Source organism: Spea bombifrons, chromosome 9 (assembly GCF_027358695.1).
Source record: "Spea bombifrons isolate aSpeBom1 chromosome 9, aSpeBom1.2.pri, whole genome shotgun sequence".
NCBI classification, from domain to species: domain Eukaryota; kingdom Metazoa; phylum Chordata; class Amphibia; order Anura; family Pelobatidae; genus Spea; species Spea bombifrons.
This window is the reverse complement of record NC_071095.1, coordinates 40,981,550-41,001,755: the sequence shown is the minus strand read 5'-3', so window position 1 is coordinate 41,001,755 and position 20,206 is coordinate 40,981,550.

Genomic DNA, 20,206 nt, shown 5'->3' with positions numbered 1-20,206 from the left:
CGTAAGCTGGCCACTCCGGCGGAGGTAGCAGGCGTTGCCACACCGCAGACAGAGGCAGCCAGGGGGGAGAAACTGCCCTTACCATTAGGGACATTTGATTCATGACACTAGCCAGGAAGCGAACTGGCATCGAAGAGACACTGGCACCACCACCAGCAGCAGAATTGGGAAAGGCGAATGAGTGGGCAATTGGCGACCCACTCACCTGTTTCACCCCAGGGCAAAGCACCCAAACACTGTCAGTCTTAGACGTTTGGCAGCAGACTTCCAGAGCTCAGACACAAGGCCCTAGCGTAAGCTGGCCACTCCGGCGGAGGTAGCAGGCGTTGCCACACCGCAGACAGAGGCAGCCAGGGGGGAGAAACTGCCCTTACCATTAGGGACATTTGATTCATGACACTAGCCAGGAAGCGAACTGGCATCGAAGAGACACTGGCACCACCACCAGCAGCAGAATTGGGAAAGGCGAATGAGTGGGCAATTGGCGACCCACTCACCTGTTTCACCCCAGGGCAAAGCACCCAAACACTGTCAGTCTTAGACGTTTGGCAGCAGACTTCCAGAGCTCAGACACAAGGCCCTAGCGTAAGCTGGCCACTCCGGCGGAGGTAGCAGGCGTTGCCACACCGCAGACAGAGGCAGCCAGGGGGGAGAAACTGCCCTTACCATTAGGGACATTTGATTCATGACACTAGCCAGGAAGCGAACTGGCATCGAAGAGACACTGGCACCACCACCAGCAGCAGAATTGGGAAAGGCGAATGAGTGGGCAATTGGCGACCCACTCACCTGTTTCACCCCAGGGCAAAGCACCCAAACACTGTCAGTCTTAGACGTTTGGCAGCAGACTTCCAGAGCTCAGACACAAGGCCCTAGCGTAAGCTGGCCACTCCGGCGGAGGTAGCAGGCGTTGCCACACCGCAGACAGAGGCAGCCAGGGGGGAGAAACTGCCCTTACCATTAGGGACATTTGATTCATGACACTAGCCAGGAAGCGAACTGGCAGAGAAGAGACACTGGCACCACCACCAGCAGCAGAATTGGGAAAGGCGAATGAGTGGGCAATTGGCGACCCACTCACCTGTTTCACCCCAGGGCAAAGCACCCAAACACTGTCAGTCTTAGACGTTTGGCAGCAGACTTCCAGAGCTCAGACACAAGGCCCTAGCGTAAGCTGGCCACTCCGGCGGAGGTAGCAGGCGTTGCCACACCGCAGACAGAGGCAGCCAGGGGGGAGAAACTGCCCTTACAATTAGGGACATTTTGGGCATGACTCTAGCCAGGAAGCGAACTGGCAGAGAAGAGATGCTGGCACCACCACCACCACCACCACCACCACCAGCAGCATTGAAAAATTGGAAAGGCGAATGAGTGGGCAATTGGCGACCCACTCACCTGTTTCACCCCAGGGCAAAGCACCCAAACACTGTCAGTCTTAGACGTTTGGCAGCAGACTTCCAGAGCTCAGACACAAGGCCCTAGCGTAAGCTGGCCACTCCGGCGGAGGTAGCAGGCGTTGCCACACCGCAGACAGAGGCAGCCAGGGGGGAGAAACTGCCCTTACAATTAGGGACATTTTGGGCATGACTCTAGCCAGGAAGCGAACTGGCAGAGAAGAGATGCTGGCACCACCACCACCACCACCACCACCACCAGCAGCATTGAAAAATTGGAAAGGCGAATGAGTGGGCAATTGGCGACCCACTCACCTGTTTCACCCCAGGGCAAAGCACCCAAACACTGTCAGTCTTAGACGTTTGGCAGCAGACTTCCAGAGCTCAGACACTAGGCCCTAGCGTAAGCTGGCCACTCCGGCGGAGGTAGCAGGCGTTGCCACACCGCAGACAGAGGCAGCCAGGGGGGAGAAACTGCCCTTACCATTAGGGACATTTGATTCATGACACTAGCCAGGAAGCGAACTGGCATCGAAGAGACACTGGCACCACCAGCAGCAGCAGCAGCAGCAGAATTGGGAAAGGCGAATGAGTGGGCAATTGGCGACCCACTCACCTGTTTCACCCCAGGGCAAAGCACCCAAACACTGTCAGTCTTAGACGTTTGGCAGCAGACTTCCAGAGCTCAGACACAAGGCCCTAGCGTAAGCTGGCCACTCCGGCGGAGGTAGCAGGCGTTGCCACACCGCAAACAGACGCAGCCAGAGGGGAGAAACTGCCCTTACCACTAGGGACATTTTGGGCATGACTCTAGCCAGGAAGCGAACTGGCAGAGAAGAGATGCTGGCACCACCACCACCACCAGCAGCAGCATTGAAAAATGGGAAAGGCGAATGAGTGGGCAATTGGCGACCCACTCACCTGTTTCACCCCAGGGCAAAGCACCCAAACACTGTCAGTCTTAGACGTTTGGCAGCAGACTTCCAGAGCTCAGACACAAGGCCCTAGCGTAAGCTGGCCACTCCGGCGGAGGTAGCAGGCGTTGCCACACCGCAGACAGAGGCAGCCAGGGGGGAGAAACTGCCCTTACAATTAGGGACATTTTGGGCATGACTCTAGCCAGGAAGCGAACTGGCAGAGAAGAGATGCTGGCACCACCACCAGCAGCAGCATTGAAAAGGCGAATGAGTGGGCAATTGGCGACCCACTCACCTGTTTCACCCCAGGGCAAAGCATCCAAACACTGTCAGTCCTTGGCGTTTGGGAGCGGACTTCCAGAGCTCAGACACAAGGCCCTAGCGTAAGCTGGCTACATTGGCGGAGGTAGCAGGCGTTGCCACACCGCAGCAAGTGCAACCAGGGGGGAGAAACTGCCCTTACCATAAGGGACAATTAAGGCATGACACTAGCCAGGAAGCGAACTGGCAGAGAAGAGATGCTGGCACCACCAGCAGCAGCAGCAGCAGCAGCAGCATTGGAAAAGGCAAATGAGTGGGCAATTGGCGACCCACTCACCTGTTTCACCCCAGGGCAAAGCATCCAAACACTGTCAGTCCTTGGCGTTTGGGAGCGGACTTCCAGAGCTCAGACACAAGGCCCTAGCGTAAGCTGGCTACATTGGCGGAGGTAGCAGGCGTTGCCACACCGCAGCAAGTGCAACCAGGGGGGAGAAACTGCCCTTACCATAAGGGACAATTAAGGCATGACACTAGCCAGGAAGCGAACTGGCAGAGAAGAGATGCTGGCACCACCAGCAGCAGCAGCAGCAGCAGCAGCATTGGAAAAGGCAAATGAGTGGGCAATTGGCGACCCACTCACCTGTTTCACCCCAGGGCAAAGCATCCAAACACTGTCAGTCCTTGGCGTTTGGGAGCGGACTTCCAGAGCTCAGACACAAGGCCCTAGCGTAAGCTGGCTACATTGGCGGAGGTAGCAGGCGTTGCCACACCGCAGCAAGTGCAACCAGGGGGGAGAAACTACCCTCACCATCAGGGACATTCGAGGCATGACACTAGCCAGGAAGCGAACTGGCATTGAAGAGAGACACTGGCACCACCACCAGCAGCAGCAGAATTGGGAAAGGCGAATGAGTGGGCAATTGACGACCCGCTCACCTGTTTCACCCCAGGGCAAAGCATCCAAACACTGTCAGTCCTTGGCGTTTGGGAGCGGACTTCCAGAGCTCAGACACAAGGCCCTAGCGTAAGCTGGCTACATTGGCGGAGGTAGCAGGCGTTGCCACACCGCAGCAAGTGCAACCAGGGGGGAGAAACTACCCTCACCATCAGGGACATTCGAGGCATGACACTAGCCAGGAAGCGAACTGGCATTGAAGAGAGACACTGGCACCACCACCAGCAGCAGCAGAATTGGGAAAGGCGAATGAGTGGGCAATTGACGACCCGCTCACCTGTTTCACCCCAGGGCAAAGCATCCAAAAACTGTCAGTCCTTGGCGTTTGGGAGCGGACTTCCAGAACTCAGACACAAGGCCCTAGCGTAAGCTGGCTACACCGGCGGAGGTAGCAGGCGTTGCCACACCGCAGCAAGTGCAACCAGGGGGGAGAAACTACCCTCACCATCAGGGACATTCGAGGCATGACACTAGCCAGGAAGCGAACTGGCATTGAAGAGAGACACTGGCACCACCACCAGCAGCAGCAGAATTGGGAAAGGCGAATGAGTGGGCAATTGACGACCCGCTCACCTGTTTCACCCCAGGGCAAAGCATCCAAAAACTGTCAGTCCTTGGCGTTTGGGAGCGGACTTCCAGAACTCAGACACAAGGCCCTAGCGTAAGCTGGCTACACCGGCGGAGGTAGCAGGCGTTGCCACACCGCAGCAAGTGCAACCAGGGGGGAGAAACTACCCTCACCATCAGGGACATTCGAGGCATGACACTAGCCAGGAAGCGAACTGGCATTGAAGAGAGACACTGGCACCACCACCAGCAGCAGCAGAATTGGGAAAGGCGAATGAGTGGGCAATTGACGACCCGCTCACCTGTTTCACCCCAGGGCAAAGCATCCAAAAACTGTCAGTCCTTGGCGTTTGGGAGCGGACTTCCAGAACTCAGACACAAGGCCCTAGCGTAAGCTGGCTACACCGGCGGAGGTAGCAGGCGTTGCCACACCGCAGCAAGTGCAACCAGGGGGGAGAAACTACCCTCACCATCAGGGACATTCGAGGCATGACACTAGCCAGGAAGCGAACTGGCATTGAAGAGAGACACTGGCACCACCACCAGCAGCAGCAGAATTGGGAAAGGCGAATGAGTGGGCAATTGACGACCCGCTCACCTGTTTCACCCCAGGGCAAAGCATCCAAAAACTGTCAGTCCTTGGCGTTTGGGAGCGGACTTCCAGAACTCAGACACAAGGCCCTAGCGTAAGCTGGCTACACCGGCGGAGGTAGCAGGCGTTGCCACACCGCAGCAAGTGCAACCAGGGGGGAGAAACTACCCTCACCATCAGGGACATTCGAGGCATGACACTAGCCAGGAAGCGAACTGGCATTGAAGAGAGACACTGGCACCACCACCAGCAGCAGCAGAATTGGGAAAGGCAAATGAGTGGGCAATTGACGACCCGCTCACCTGTTTCACCCCAGGGCAAAGCATCCAAGCACTGTCAGTCCTTGGCGTTTGGGAGCAGACCTACAGAACTCAGACACAAGGCCCTAGCGTAAGCTGGCTACACCGGCGGAGGTAGCAGGCGTTGCCACACCGCAGCAAGTGCAACCAGGGGGGAGAAACTACCCTCACCATCAGGGACATTCGAGGCATGACACTAGCCAGGAAGCGAACTGGCATTGAAGAGAGACACTGGCACCACCACCAGCAGCAGCAGAATTGGGAAAGGCAAATGAGTGGGCAATTGACGACCCGCTCACCTGTTTCACCCCAGGGCAAAGCATCCAAGCACTGTCAGTCCTTGGCGTTTGGGAGCAGACCTACAGAACTCAGACACAAGGCCCTAGCGTAAGCTGGCTACACCGGCGGAGGTAGCAGGCGTTGCCACACCGCAGCAAGTGCAACCAGGGGGGAGAAACTACCCTTACCATCAGGGACATTCGAGGCATGACACTAGCCAGGAAGCGAACTGGCATTGAAGAGAGACACTGGCACCACCACCAGCAGCAGCAGAATTGGGAAAGGCGAATGAGTGGGCAATTGACGACCCGCTCACCTGTTTCACCCCAGGGCAAAGCATCCAAGCACTGTCAGTCCTTGGCGTTTGGGAGCAGACCTACAGAACTCAGACACAAGGCCCTAGCATAAGCTAGCTACACCGGCGGAGGTAGCAGGCGTTGCCACACCGCAGCAAGTGCAACCAGGGGGGAGAAACTACCCTTTCCATTAGGGACATCTGAGGCATGATTTCAGCCAGGAAGCGAACTGGCAAAAGATACTGGCACCACCACCAGCAGCAGCGTTGGAAACGGAAAAAGGTGAATGAGTGGGCAATTGACGACCCACTCACCTGTTTCACCCCAGGGCAAAGCATCCAAAGACTGTCAGTCCTAGGCGTTTGGGAGCGGACTTACAGAGCTCAGACACTAGGCCCTAGCGTAAATTGGCTACACCAGCGGAGGTAGCAGGCATTGCCACACCGCAGCAAGTGCAACCAGGGGGAGAAACTACCTTAAACATTAGAGAGAAAAAATTTAACTTTCCAAGCTAAGAGCTGGGTAACCCAATTTGGGCAGATTGAATTTAAGAAAGGCAATCTGCTCCATCAGATGAGGTGCCATGCGTGAGCGCTGTGGACTCAGTATGTTTCCAGTCATAGAAAACACGCGCTCACTTTGAACAGTGGTTGGCGGACATGATAGAAGCTGCTGCGCAACCCATGAGAGTGCAGGCCACACACTCTTCTTTTCATCCCAGTAGCTAAGAGGATCAACATTAGGAGCAGAAGGAACTTCACAGAGGTAAAGTTTGACCATTTCAGCAGCACTACTCTCCTTTCTGCTGCTAGCTCTGTCAGATGGTCCAACTATACTGCCAAGTGCCTCTTCCCAAAACGCAGCTGCTCCACTCAGCTGTGTTGTGCTGCTTGTGGCACTGCTGCTGATGCTGCTGCTAGGGGTAGCAGACCACATCATCTCTTCCTCCTCCTGCACCTCACCCTCCTCGGACAGCATTCCCATTTTACGCTGCCAGTCACGCACCTTGTTGACCAATTGCTCCCGGTAGCTACTGAGAACATTGAATTTCAAAGCTAGCTTTCCCTTAATTCTTGGATCACAAAGGCACGCTAGCATCATTTCGGGACTCTCTTCCATTCGCTTGCGAAGGTGTACTTTTAGCAGATCCTTCAGCTTCCTGACTATGGCTGCTACGTCAGGATGTAGAGTGCCACCTTGAACAGCCTCACGGTTTCCAAGGAACACATCCATCTTGCTGCCTAGATGGGAGAACACTGGGATTACCTGGGCCAGACTGGCAGTGTTTGAGCTTAAATTTTCTGTGGCATCCCTGAATGGTTTAAGGACTGCCACTAGCTGGGCGATCACTGTCCAATCCTCCCTATTCAATGGAGAGGTAATCCCAATATTGTGCTCTGAGGCAAGATTATGGATTGCCCTCTGCTGCTCCAAAATCCTCTCTAGCATGTCTAACGTGGAGTTCCACCGTGTACTGACATCCTGACGTAGGCAGTGTACGGGAAGACCTGACCTCTCTTGCTCTTCCCTCAAAAGTTGGCTAGCCTTAACACTATGGTGAAAGTGCCCAGCGATCTTTCTGCAGCGGGACAGAACTACTGCTGCCACATTAGTTCCTTCTGACATTGCTGCCTTCACTACAAGATGGATGATGTGGGCTGCACAGCGCACACCAACAATATGACCATCTCGCAGCGCTTTCACCATATTGGCACCTCCGTCAGTTACCACAAAACCAACTTCAACATTGGTGCCCGCCTCTGCTCCCACCCAAAGGCTAAACATTTTCCTCATCGCATGCAGAATGTTTTGGGAAGTGTGCTTTTCATCCATCACTTCTGCATGGAGAAGGAAAGATCGGTAGCCTGCTGCAGCAGCTTCCTTAGACACACCGGGCTGCCACCAGTGTGCTGTCAAAGAAAGAAAGGCATGCTGGCCGCTAGGTGCACTCCACAAATCTGTAGTGAAATGAACAGACTGACCAGCAGCCTTGGAAAGCTCCTCTTTCACTGCTGCAACACAGGACCGATACAATGAGGGGACAATGTTCCTGCTGAAAGTGGAACGTGACGGAACTGTATATTGTGGAGCCACAGCCGCCATCAATTGTTTGAAAGGCTCCCCTTCGATCATAGAGAAGGATGCCCCTCCAACAGCAATGAACTGACCAATCAGTCGCGTTACTTTATTGGCCTGCTGTTTGGGCATTGACCTTTTGGATTGGAATGCCACAAATTGTTCCAGGGTGGGCTGGACATGCAGTGCTCCAACCTGCCTTGGTCTCTGGCTGCCAGCACTAGTTGCTGCTGCTGCTGCTGCTGCTATTGGCTCAGAAGAAGAAGCTGTTGGGGTTTTTCCACGGCCACCAGCTATGCTGCCTGCACTAAGTTTTACCTCTGCATCTTTCCCCAATAGCACAGCGTTGTGTTGAGTGCTGAGGTGATGCTTCATGCTAGCACTGGTAAAATGGCCAGACACTTTCCCTCTGCTTATTAGCTTCCCACAATGTTTGCACTTTCCATAGCGCCCTTCTTCAACATTTTCAAAGTGCTCCCAAATTGGGGCGCGCATAGCCTTGGAGTGTGCCTTGGGTGCTGCTCTTACTGCTCGGGGTGGATCAACAGAGGCAGAACTAGTGGTGGTGGGACTGGTGGTAACAGTACTGGCCATAGTGGGACTGCTAATTGCTTTAGATTTGCTAGGTTTTGCTGCTGCTGCTGGTGGTGGTGATGGTGATGATCGTAGCGGAGAAGGTGGAGGCTCAGGGGAAAATTGTGCACTAGTCATTTGGACACTGCTCCCTGAGGAATCTGATTCCTGACCACTCATCTCCTCTACTTCCTCTGGCTCATAGTCTAGCTCTTCATTAGCCAGATCGAATGGAATTCCTGCTAGGCTGGAGCTAAGACTGATATCGTCGTGAGACTCGTGACTAGTAGTAGTGCGAGCAGGAAGAATAGACTCTGCACTTGGCCTCTCAGTCTCAGGCTCCTCTGCTACCTCGCTAGGTGGAGTTCCACTATGTGTAGCCCTCTCTCTAACTGTCTTTACAAAAATTTTGTAAGGACTTGGTGGCTTGCTAGAGGTACTAGGAGGACATGGCGTGGCGGTACCAGTGGGAACAGTAGGCGCAGCACTAGTGGTGGTAGAGGCGGTAGAGGTGGGGGTGGTGGTGGTGGTTTTCCCTACAAAGGAATGAGATCGCTTTGGTTTGGGACCCCTCTGAGTCTTGCTGCTAATTTGGCTCTGCTTGGTACCTTGCATGCTGCTGGTGGATGGGGAAGATGCTGCTTGGGGCAAAAGGCACTTCTTTTTAGTCACTGGGCTGGTACTACTTGTGCTACCCTTTAACTTTGAACGTGCTTCTGGTGCTTTAGGCTTTCCGTAAAAAACCATAGAGCTTGTGGGCCTAGCCGCACTACTACTGCCTGCTTTTGGTGCCTTTCCTTTACTTGATGATCCTTCAAGCAATGCTTCCCCAAATGATAAGCGAGAGCTTGGCCTACTTGGCCGACTAGACTGACGCAAAGGCTGCATCTTAGAACTGGTGGTGGTGCTGGTGGTGGTGCTGGTGGTGGTGGTGGTGGTGGTGGTAGATGGAGCTTGTCCCTCCTTAGTCCCAAAAGGAGGATCCATTTCAAATTTTGTGTTGTGTAGTGTAGTGTAGTGTAGTGTAGTGTAGTGTAGTGTAGTGTAGTGTTTAAAAAACTATAAAAAAAAAATAAAAAAATAAAAATAAAAAAAAGGAAAAACGAATTAAAGACAAAAAAATTAGAGGAAGTTCTCTTCAGTGCTACTGCTTAAAAAGTAAAACTATGCACTACTGCACTGTGCTGTGTGCAATCTGCCAAAATCCTAAAGTTATTTAAATTATTAACTCAAGATTAACTATTTAATAACTAGCAGTATTTTATTTTTAATTTGAATTTACACGGGCCTAAGAGCTTAGCCTACTACTATGCTAGCCTAAAGCTATATTTCCTTACTATAAGTCTACCTCTAGGCAGACGCTCTCAAACCCACTAAGCTAAAGTGAGGTTAAATCAGATTCAGTATATGATTTATTAATTAATATTAAGTTATATAATATTAATAGATTAGAACTAATTTACTTATATATTATGTATTATAGATAGAAGAATATAGATTATGAATTAGAATTTAGAATTACTTATATTATAGATTATGAATTAGAATATTATTATTTATAATATATTATAGATTAAGATTAAAGAAGATTAGAATTATTTTAGTACTACAGCTAGTAGCTTGAAGCTTTGCTTAGTACAGCTCGTCACAGTCAATTTTTCTTGAAAAGAATTAGAAATAAAATAAAATGTCACAGCAAAACAGTTATCTTCACTGCTTGCTGCACTCACTAGCCCAACAAGTTCACTTCACTGATGGACTGAGGTGAGCAAAACACTAAGGGTACTTTTAATAAAATTGAAATAAAATGTAAAATAAATGAGAAAATCTTTGCAAAACAGTTAACGTCACTGCTTGCTGATCAAAAAAAAACACAGCACTTATGCGGCTGCACTCACTAGCCCAACAAGTTCACTTCACTGATGGACTGAGGTGAGCAAAACAAATGAAATAAAATGAAAGATTAATTAAGAAAAATTGACTTGGTCTCTTACTGTTGCTAAAACAAAGCACAAACTATAGAGCTGCAGCACCAGTACTAATAAGATTAGCTGAACTATACGCTAGTAGTAATTAATTAATATTATTACTTTTATTTATAGCTAATTTAATTAACTATTAAGATAAGAAAGAATTAGAGAATTATTGATATTACTGATTTTAGATTAGACACTAGTAGATGTTCTGAATGTCTACAGTACACTCTACACTAGTATACTATTACTAACTATAACTGACAAATATATATATTTTATAATGAATTCAATTATTAATTATATTAATTAATATTACTGATTTTAAATTAGACACTAGTAGATGAATGTCTACAGTACACTCTACACTAGTATACTATAGTATATATATATATATGACTGACAAATATATATATATATATAATATTATAATGAACTATTAAATTATAGATTCTATTAAATTGTAATTTATAAATTCTATTTAATTTATTTAAGCAGGACAGGCAATAGGCACTAGTGCCAGCCCAGGGCAAGGGCACCCCAGTGCCACTGAGGCACTGGGTGCACTGTCAACTCAACAGCACTTACACTAAAGTTGATGACAAATTAATTTTAAAAAAATTAAATTAATCAAATTATTATTATTAAATTAATTATATTAAGTAGCACTGAAGTGAGGATGAAGTACACTGTGAGAAAGGCTTACCAGTCTCACACAGAACAGAACAATCTCTCTCTGTAACGCTCGGATGCAGCACAGCAGTGTTGCCAAAGCAGTCACAGCGAAAAATGAATGGATCTCTCAGGCAAGCTCTGGTCTTATAAAGGCGCCTTCAGAATTCAAAAAACAGCAGCACAGGCATTGGACGAGACCCTTAGCGTTACGTCACAAGAGTGAGCTGATTGGACAGACGAGGATCAGCTCACTCCTGTTTGAAATTTTGGCGGTTGCGCGGCAAAAACGAAGACGATCACGAAGAATCTTCGATTCTTCGTGATTGTGAGTCTTCGTCTTCGCCTACGGTTTGCCGGCACTGTATTCTGTTCTACGTTCCTTCGGAACGAACAAAAAAACGGCCTCTTCGTGCTCGTTTTCATGTTCGCCCGAAGACGAATGCACAAGTCTAATATTTAATGCTTTAAAATGTTAAAACTCTTCTCCAGATAGAATGGAATAATCATGCCGGGGAAAGTTGTCACAAATGATTATTTGAAATAACCAGGTTCAGAACATTTTGTGTAAGCCCTTCTTAGACTAATTCTAAATGCACGTAACAGTGGAAGTTCTAATTCCTTAGGTCACTTGCGGTAACTACTCACTAAATTCCAGTCTTCTTACACCATTAGGGACATCCTGTTTTGTCCTTATTTCCTGGTCAGAAAGCACTCATCATACTTCACAATATCTCTCTCTCTTGGTTTAAAGCTTATTTCCTTGAAAAATACTTTCATCAAATCGTCCACAAATTCCATTATTCAATTTTTTTAAAAACAAAAATCTGCCCTAAATGTAGGGATTATAGCTAGATGCCATAATCCTTTGAAATGCTAGATCATGCATTGCATGAACAGATTTGCCAAATACATTTAAATTTAAGTTAAGTCTGTTAAGAAGATTCCATTTTGTGGCCAGAAAAAAGCCCTTTGACTGTCTGTAATGTGTATTTTACGTTTCTTACTTAATAGTGCAGCCAAATATTTAACATGATAGTTAAAACGATTATTAGAAATAATGTATATTATACCTAGGAGTGGCACTGGGTTATATCGAGTTATATTATATCCAAGAAGTGTTGGAGTTTGTAGATGAGTGGAACAACCACCTAGCAGAAGTGGTAGAGGTTAACATAGTAAGGGCATTTGAACATGCATAGGATAGGCATAGGGCTAAAATGAGACCGAGGACTGTTTATGGATTGAGTATTATGGTTTAAAAGCAAGAGAAAAACAGACAGACTGGATGGACCAAATGGTTCTTATCTGCCATCAAATTCTATGTTTCTACGTTTTACCCAGAGTCTTCAGGTGAAGCTCTGCATGACACAAGCCAAGTCAGATCCAGGTTGACCTATAGAGGTTTATTCAGCTGTTGGCAGGAGAGTTTGTATGAGAATTGTTGTTTGAACTCATTGAACTCATAATGCTTGATGAAGGACCATCTTCAAAACTGGCTCTTGTCCGATGGTCTGCTCTGGACATGGATATTGCAAAGTTTAAGCTATCAGTTGACTTCTTTGTCTATACATAGCCAACAAACCTTTCCTTGATAATGTATAGTGATATAGTTGAAACCCCAACTCTTCTGCCAACCCTACATGCGAGTAAACTCTTCTGAGATCATGATGTAAACTTTACACACCCCTACACAACCTTCCTTTCTCCTTTTCCCACAGGAGGGTCGGGTTTCCAGTTTCTTCAGCACTTATAGTCAATTCTAATACTTTTCCAGATTATTTGTGATTCTACCAAAATAATGATTAAATACATGTGCTTTATTAAGCTGTTGTCTTAAGAAATAATGCACTAATATATATAAAATAAATAGAAAATAATACACGTACCCTTGAAATGTAAAAGTTTTTGTTTTGTTTAATATTTTTTTTTTTTTTACATATAGTAAGTATAATATAAGTGAATATTTTATAGTTTTGATATGAAAGTTTAGTATGAACCTTATGTTTAAAATGTTCCAATTGTGACATTCTATAATTTATATTATCTTCCCCATATCTAATCTTACACTTTTAGCACAATAATTATTACATAGATATATATCAACCCATCTCAATGCTCACTGTGTTTTACAAATGTACAGAAAGACCCTAAATTGTCTCATACATCCCAGCTTTCATGACCTTAGTTTGCCTGCACACGTTGATTTAAGTACAAACCAATGTTAAGCAGAGTCTTGCACTTTTAACGATTCCTGCTAAGCGGGAAAGTTATTGGGTGAGAAAAGAAGAAATGCCTGATGAGGAATGTGGTTTGCAACATCTCCCTAAATTCTGTAAAACGAGAGGAGTTGGTGGATTTTGGAACACACTGTAGAGTAACCGTCTGCAGCCGTGGCACTGGGTTATATCGAGTTATATTAGAGACAACAATACTCTTGTAGACATTTTTTCTCTGTCAGGGAATATCTTAATGTAGCTTCCAGTCTAACCCACTTGTCAAGGAATCTATCACAGCAAAGCTTTTTATGTGTAGGTACCTGATGACAGCCAGGAAACCATCTGTAGAACAAGTTCTGCTAATTATCTTGGAAGCCATTTCAGCAGCGAAGCACATGCTTTAATGACCTTCCACTTGGTGGCAGGACGTGTTGCAATGCAGACAGTGGTGGCTGGAAGCCAAATGCTAATGGTTTAATATTGGCACACAGGACTAGGAGAGAATAATCTCCCTTTGGTGGAAAAATATTTTAAGTATTTTAAGTATAAATCTTCCAAAACACCTGCATGCAGGGAAGTTCCAAGATATGTATCTCAGGAATTCTTACTTATGGTTATCTTGTTTCATTTTCCTTTTTTTTTTTTTTTTTTTTAAATGCTTCTTATTTTGTTTAGATGAATGCACTTTTATGGTAAGGTATTTCTGCTGTGTATTCATAATTATAAAAATACAACATGTAAGGCTTTATTCATAGGGGAACGTACAGCGAGTGGGGTCCAGTATCTTCTTGGAAATATATAATATTTTATGGGAAATTGACAAGATTTCCATTTCATCCGTCCATCCTTCCTCAGTTACTCGGTTTTTCAACCAAATCCCTTTTTTCTCCCTTTCTTCCCCCTTCATTCTTTGAATGCACCCCTCATCGTTTTCTTTCTTTCTTTGTAACTCAGTGTCTACTCATCTCTGCCAGGAGCGTATCTGAACATGTGTAAACTCTTAATGAATATCTTTTTTTTTACAATTATAACTCAAAGCTGCAGATTGTGACTAAGGGATCCTGTATGTGACCCTCCAGACAGTGTTTAAAAATATTTTCCAGAGCACGGCATCTGGGAACTGAAGTAAACAAACACTTGGAAGAGGATTTATTTTTGGCTGTAGATTTCATCCACCTACAGAAGGTGGGTTTAAAGGGGGAGCTCCAGTAAAATGCCATAATGTGCAAAAAAACCTTCCAAGAGATAGTTACATTTTTTGGAATTCTAATACAACCTAATTTAATTTGGATCTGTCATTTGTGTATCTTCTACACAACACTACAAAAAGTTTTGTAACGTATAAGATAATTTCCCAAAATATTTGTACTTTAGAACAATTGCCAACCAAACCCCCCCCCCTTCTGGAAATTCAAAGAGGCCCACTGGAGCAGCTGCAGGGGAGGAAGACACAGTAGGCTATTTAGAGTATGTTAAATAGATAAAAAAGCAAAAAGCCACCTGATAGGCAGAGAAATGCAGCAAAAAGTTGGTATTTATTTGTGTACACCCCTTGCTATCAGAGTGGTTTGGCCTGCTCACTTCCTCTCCCTCTAGCTAGTCTCCTCCCCTTCATTTTGGTAGCTGTCCTTCACAGACACAGAGTCCCTGCTTGGGCAGAGACACAGTTTGCATGTTGCAGACGTCATGTAGTTTATTTCAAACTTGTATTGAAGCTAGGGTTAGTTATTACTCCAGCTGTTAAGACTACATTCCCCATAACTCTTAGTCAGTCTGCTATGTTAAGCATCATGGGAAAGTGAGTACTCAACAACGGTAGTGCCAAAGGTTTGCTTTTCTATCATCATGGACTGGTACTGAAGCTGCTGTGGAATGCACATTTCATGACTCTCAGCCATCCATTTGGTTGGCTGAACATCATGAGAAATGTAATAATGCCACTTCAAGTGCCAAATGTTACCACAATTTCTGCAAAACTACTATTTTTTTTGATTCCAACCTGTTGTCCCTTTTTTGCTCCCCTCTAACTAGTATTTTGTGCTATATGTGCTATAGCTACTACTACTGGTCATATCATTTTTCTTATTAATGGGTAACTAGCATTTACCTCCCACCAGGAAACTCCTCTCTTGAGCCAACAAAGGGGAGGAGGTAAGGAGGTATTGGGGTGGGAGAGGGGAAAGGTGGGAAGGATATTTGTCCCTCTCCTGAAAAAAATCCGGTTGACACCTATAATCTTGATGTGTAACGTTCACCCTTCGCTGCATGGACTTGTTTTAAACTTTGTGCTACTCATTGCACGTTTCCAGCCACTAGTGGCCGCCCTTGCCACTCAGAACCACTCAGACTCATTATCAGGTCCAGCTGCAGTGTATTACCTGATCAAGCCAGCCTATATAAACCTGTCCAGCCCTTCAGTCTGGGCCTTGACATTGACGTTATAGGACTGCCTGTTTGGTTCCTGCTTTGGTTCCTGCTTTGGTTCCTGCTTTGGTTCCTGCTTTGGTTCCTGCTTTGGTTCCTGCTTTGGTTCCTGCTTTGGTTCCTGCTTTGGTTCCTGCTTTGGTTCCTGATCTGTTCCTGCTTTGGTTCCTGATCTGTTCCTGCTTTGGTTCCTGATCTGTTCCTGCTTTGGTTCCTGATCTGTTCCTGCTTTGGTTCCTGCTTTGGTTCCTGATCTGTTCCTGCTTTGGTTCCTGATCTGTTCCTGCTTTGGTTCCTGATCTGTTCCTGCTTTGGTTCCTGATCTGTTCCTGCTTTGGTTCCTGATCTGTTCCTGCTTTGGTTCCTGATCTGTTCCTGCTTTGTTTCCTGATTTGTTCCTGAGTTGCGGCCAGCGCCCCACTAAGTGGACTCCCAAGTTGAGTGCCCTGCAAGTGGTCAACCTGCCGTGTGCCCTGCAAGTGGTCAACCTGCCGTGTGCCCTGCAAGTGGTCAACCTGCCGTGTGCCCTGCAAGTGGGCATCCAGTCGTGTCCCCTGCAAGAGGGCTTCCTGCCGTGTGTGCCCCGTCCCGAGGGCTTCCTGCCGTGTGTGCCCCGTCCCGAGGGCTTCCTGCCGTGTGTGCCCCGTCCCGAGGGCTTCCTGCCGTGTGTGCCCCGTCCCGAGGGCTTCCTGCCGTGTGTGCCCCGTCCCGAGGGCTTCCTGCCGTGTGTGCCCCGTCCCGAGGGCTTCCTGCCGTGTGTGCCCCATCCCGAGGGCTTCCTGCCGTGTGTGCCCCATCCCGAGGGCTTCCTGCCGTGTGTGCCCCAACTAGAGGGCTTCCTGTCGTGTGTGCCCCAACCAGAGGGCTTCCTGCCAAGTGACTTTCCTTGTTTATATTGTTGTACCATCATATGCAATACAACTCTTAATCCGCATCTTCTGTCTTTGATTTATTTCCTGCGCCTGTCTGTACCAACCCCAAGCCATCATGCATCGTGGGGTACAGACAAAGCCCCTCGTATCCCCTGCACCTGGGCTCCTATCAGACCTGCTCACCCGGTTCGTGACATTTGATGTGTATATGGTGGGTTCATTGTTTGCATCCAAATATGTTTAAAGGCCAATGAGATGCATTCCTGGAAACTATCTATCCCTGTCCTTCAGGTGACCAAGGCTCTAGGCCCAAGCTGATTAAGGCGAAGGGGCCCTAGCCCTTTAAATCTTGCTTGATAATAAGTCTCCCATCACTGGTGATATTTGTAGATTTGGAATCCAGGAGAGCTGCATAAAAGTACATTTTTTGTGAATACCTGAAATGAAAGCAATATCAGTTTTTTGGAGACTAAGATAAAATGTACATTGCAGTTAATGCATTTTAAAGTATTCCCTAAGTACACTATATGACAAAAAGTATTTTGACACCTCTTCTAATTATTGATTTTAGGTCTTTCCGCCTCACCCATTGCTAACAGGTGTGTAAAATCCAGCACACAGGCCGCCATCTCCATAGACATCGGCAGTAGAATGGGTCGTACTGAACAGCTCAGTGACTTTAAACGTGGCGCTGTCATAAAATGCCACCATTGCCAAGTCAGTTTGTAAAATGTCTGCCCTGCTAGATCTGCCTGGTCCACTGTAAGTGATATTATTTGGATGTGGAACCATCCAGGAGTAACAACAGCTTAGCCACGAAGTGGCAAACCACACACACTAATAGAGCACGGCCAAGTGCTGAAGCGTGTAAAAATCACCTGTAGCATGAAATGTCTGGGCCTGTTTTTCAGGGTTTGGGCTAGCCCACATTGGAATTGTATGCCCTACAAGCTCATATAGATATGATGGTCAGGTGTCCACATACCTTTTAGTCACATGGTGTACTTTAACCCCTTAAGGACAATGGGCAGTCCCTAAACCCATTGAAAACCTGTACGGGCTTTGTCATTAAGGGGTTAATATGTTAATTAAACCTGCATAGGAAAAAAATAAAATATCTTAAGCGGAAGCTGCGGCTCAAGAGCTTCAGTGTCCCCCCTCATCCATGGTCTGACGTAACACACTACTGATTGGCTATTTGAAAAGTTAATGAAAGAGCTAGTGGACTGATAAATTGTCCCTTTACTGTATTTGCTGGATTATAAAACAAGGTTTTTTCCCTTGTCTTATAATCGGGGTTATTTTTTGTTCAGACCTCAGTATGAGTGTGTGGAAGAGTGTAAGTGTGCATATGAGTGAGCAGCACAACAGGGTCTTTTATATTCAGGCATTTTCTTTTTTCTTTCCTTAAGATTGAAAGTTTGGGGGATTCTTTTATAATCAGGGTGTCAGGCTCCACTCAGGCTGAGGAGCTGCTTCTCTCTTGCCCCCCCTCCGTCTCATTAGAGTCCCCCCCCCGTCTCGCTAGTTTTTCCTTTGCTGTAATCCATTATTGGATTTCCTTGTGCTCTGTTCTGTGCCTTTGAGTCCTTTGCTTCAGCTCTGTTTCCTTTATAAGGTGTGCCCCAACCGTTTGTAATGTTTGTCTAAAGTTTGTCTAAAGCAGTCTAAAGTTATGTCCTTCTTGGTTTTGTGTTTAGAGCCAATGTTTAGTTACATCTTATTAATAATTTAGCAGGCAGGGTTTAGTGCTAGGACCAACCGAATATTGGAGTACTCTGGCGTAGTGGTGGGCTAAGCATACTATGGCCATATAATGTGAGGGAATCTCCAAATGTTATCACATAGTCCTAGGCTAGTCCTGTATTCACGTTTGTTTGTCTTTTATGTTACCTTTGCCCTCTTTTCCCTGAATCATCTGAGGATCTTGGTTCCTCTCTCCTCCCCCCATGTCCCAGTTAAGATATCCTATCCTTGCTTAAAGGAGAAGTGTCTGAGGATCCCGGCTCCTCACTCCATCCCTTGTGGTCTTTGTTCCCTGTCCTTTGTTGTGTCCTGTACCATGTATGTCTTGTCTGGCTATGTCCCTTGCTCTGTTCCCCTTGCTTGCTATTTTTCTGCTGTTACTCTGCTTAGCTTCCCTACTCCCAGCCTGCAGCATCCTGCACATTCGTCTGAAGAGCTATGTCTCATGCCTGCTCCAGGGTGCCTGCAGGATATCACTTTTTGTTCTGGACAACATCTGCTGCTATTTCAGGGCCCTGGTATGTGGCTGCACAACCCTAGATGCCCACCGGGAGAGTGCGCAATAACTCCTAAACACTATCTTTGGGTACTCTGGGTCGTTAGTCCTCTGTATGGACCCAGTCCCTGACACAGCGTCGTCTTATTGAGCTAAATACGGTGCATGTTTCAATACAAACTCTTAAATATTTTTCCAATGATCATTCCTCTACTTTTTATGTAGCAGTATCTGGCACATTACATATATCTTCTAGTGCAGAAACGGATAACATCACATATAGATTTATTGTTCGTTACAAGTATTCGTGAAACTGCTTTATTTGTATTCATTTATATATCCCTGGAATAAATAACAAGAACTTTGGTAAAAGGTCACATATAATATTAAATTAGACAAACTTACAAGTGTTCTTTATTTCCTCTGGTTTACACATCTATGACAAGGCCTCCAGTGACAAACTTTATTATTTTCACTGGTTTTCTGTCCCAGTTATTAGTCATTACTACATGTCATTTCCCTCTCAGGGATGTGATTCTATTTGATCAACAGGAAATCTCAGTACTCGACACGCGATACTAATTCATAAACAGGGTAAGGAGTCCATTAACTCTGTCGGCGGTGGAAATGAAAACTTTAGGTCGTCTGCACCACAGTCCCTAAACTTATGCAAATGGTAGAATAGAAAATGTAATTAAGATTTCATAGTGAATGTTCTCTTTTACAAGTATTTGTCAGTTTTTTAGGCTTGCTTGACATTTGTAGAGGGATGAGACAGATGGCAACATTTTAGTGTGGTCTGCTTTTCTAACGTTGTTACAAAAGCCATATCACATTATTAAGCAAGAACTACTTCTTTGGAACGGCAGTCATTTTTTGACTTGGCTAATTCATTTTACACAATTTGGCAGACAATATCAGTGCATATTTAATTACATATCCACCAAACTCTTTTCCGCAAAAACTTTGACTCCCGTATGAAACATCGGTTAGATGGACCGTAATTATGCCAATATTCTTCCCTTGGTGACGAGGACCGCCTAGTTCTACACCACTTTGAGGATCTCATTACAAACAGTCTCATATTATTAAAACAGTACAAGGATGTTATACATTTGAGTCCTTTATTCCTGACTGTTTTCTCTTCCTGGAAAATTTGATCGAGTGGGCTAGAAGGTTGGCTTAATGGAACTCAGAAAGCCAGACAGACAAACATCCCCACCAACTTCCCGTATTTTAGGAACCATGGAAAATCTGTTATTCAAGGGTTCTTAACTTAATCCATATTTCTATTCCTTAATTGTTCTCTTTCCTTGTTCTGTAAACCTTATACAATGCCTTTAGTCCATGAGTTATAAACAAGATTTTGCTTTTAAAAAAAAAATTGTTCTGGTGATGAATTCCTGAAAGACTTCTCATTTGATTTTTAATACTAAGTTGGAGCTGGGTATAATAAAGAGCTAGAGAATAAAGCATGGAATTGCGGGCATTGCCAATGCAACCTTTGTGGAACGAGTGGAGAACTTGGGAAACTTCCAAAACTACTAATAGAATTTTGTATCATAGATGTTAAAATCATTAACCTACATATTGTT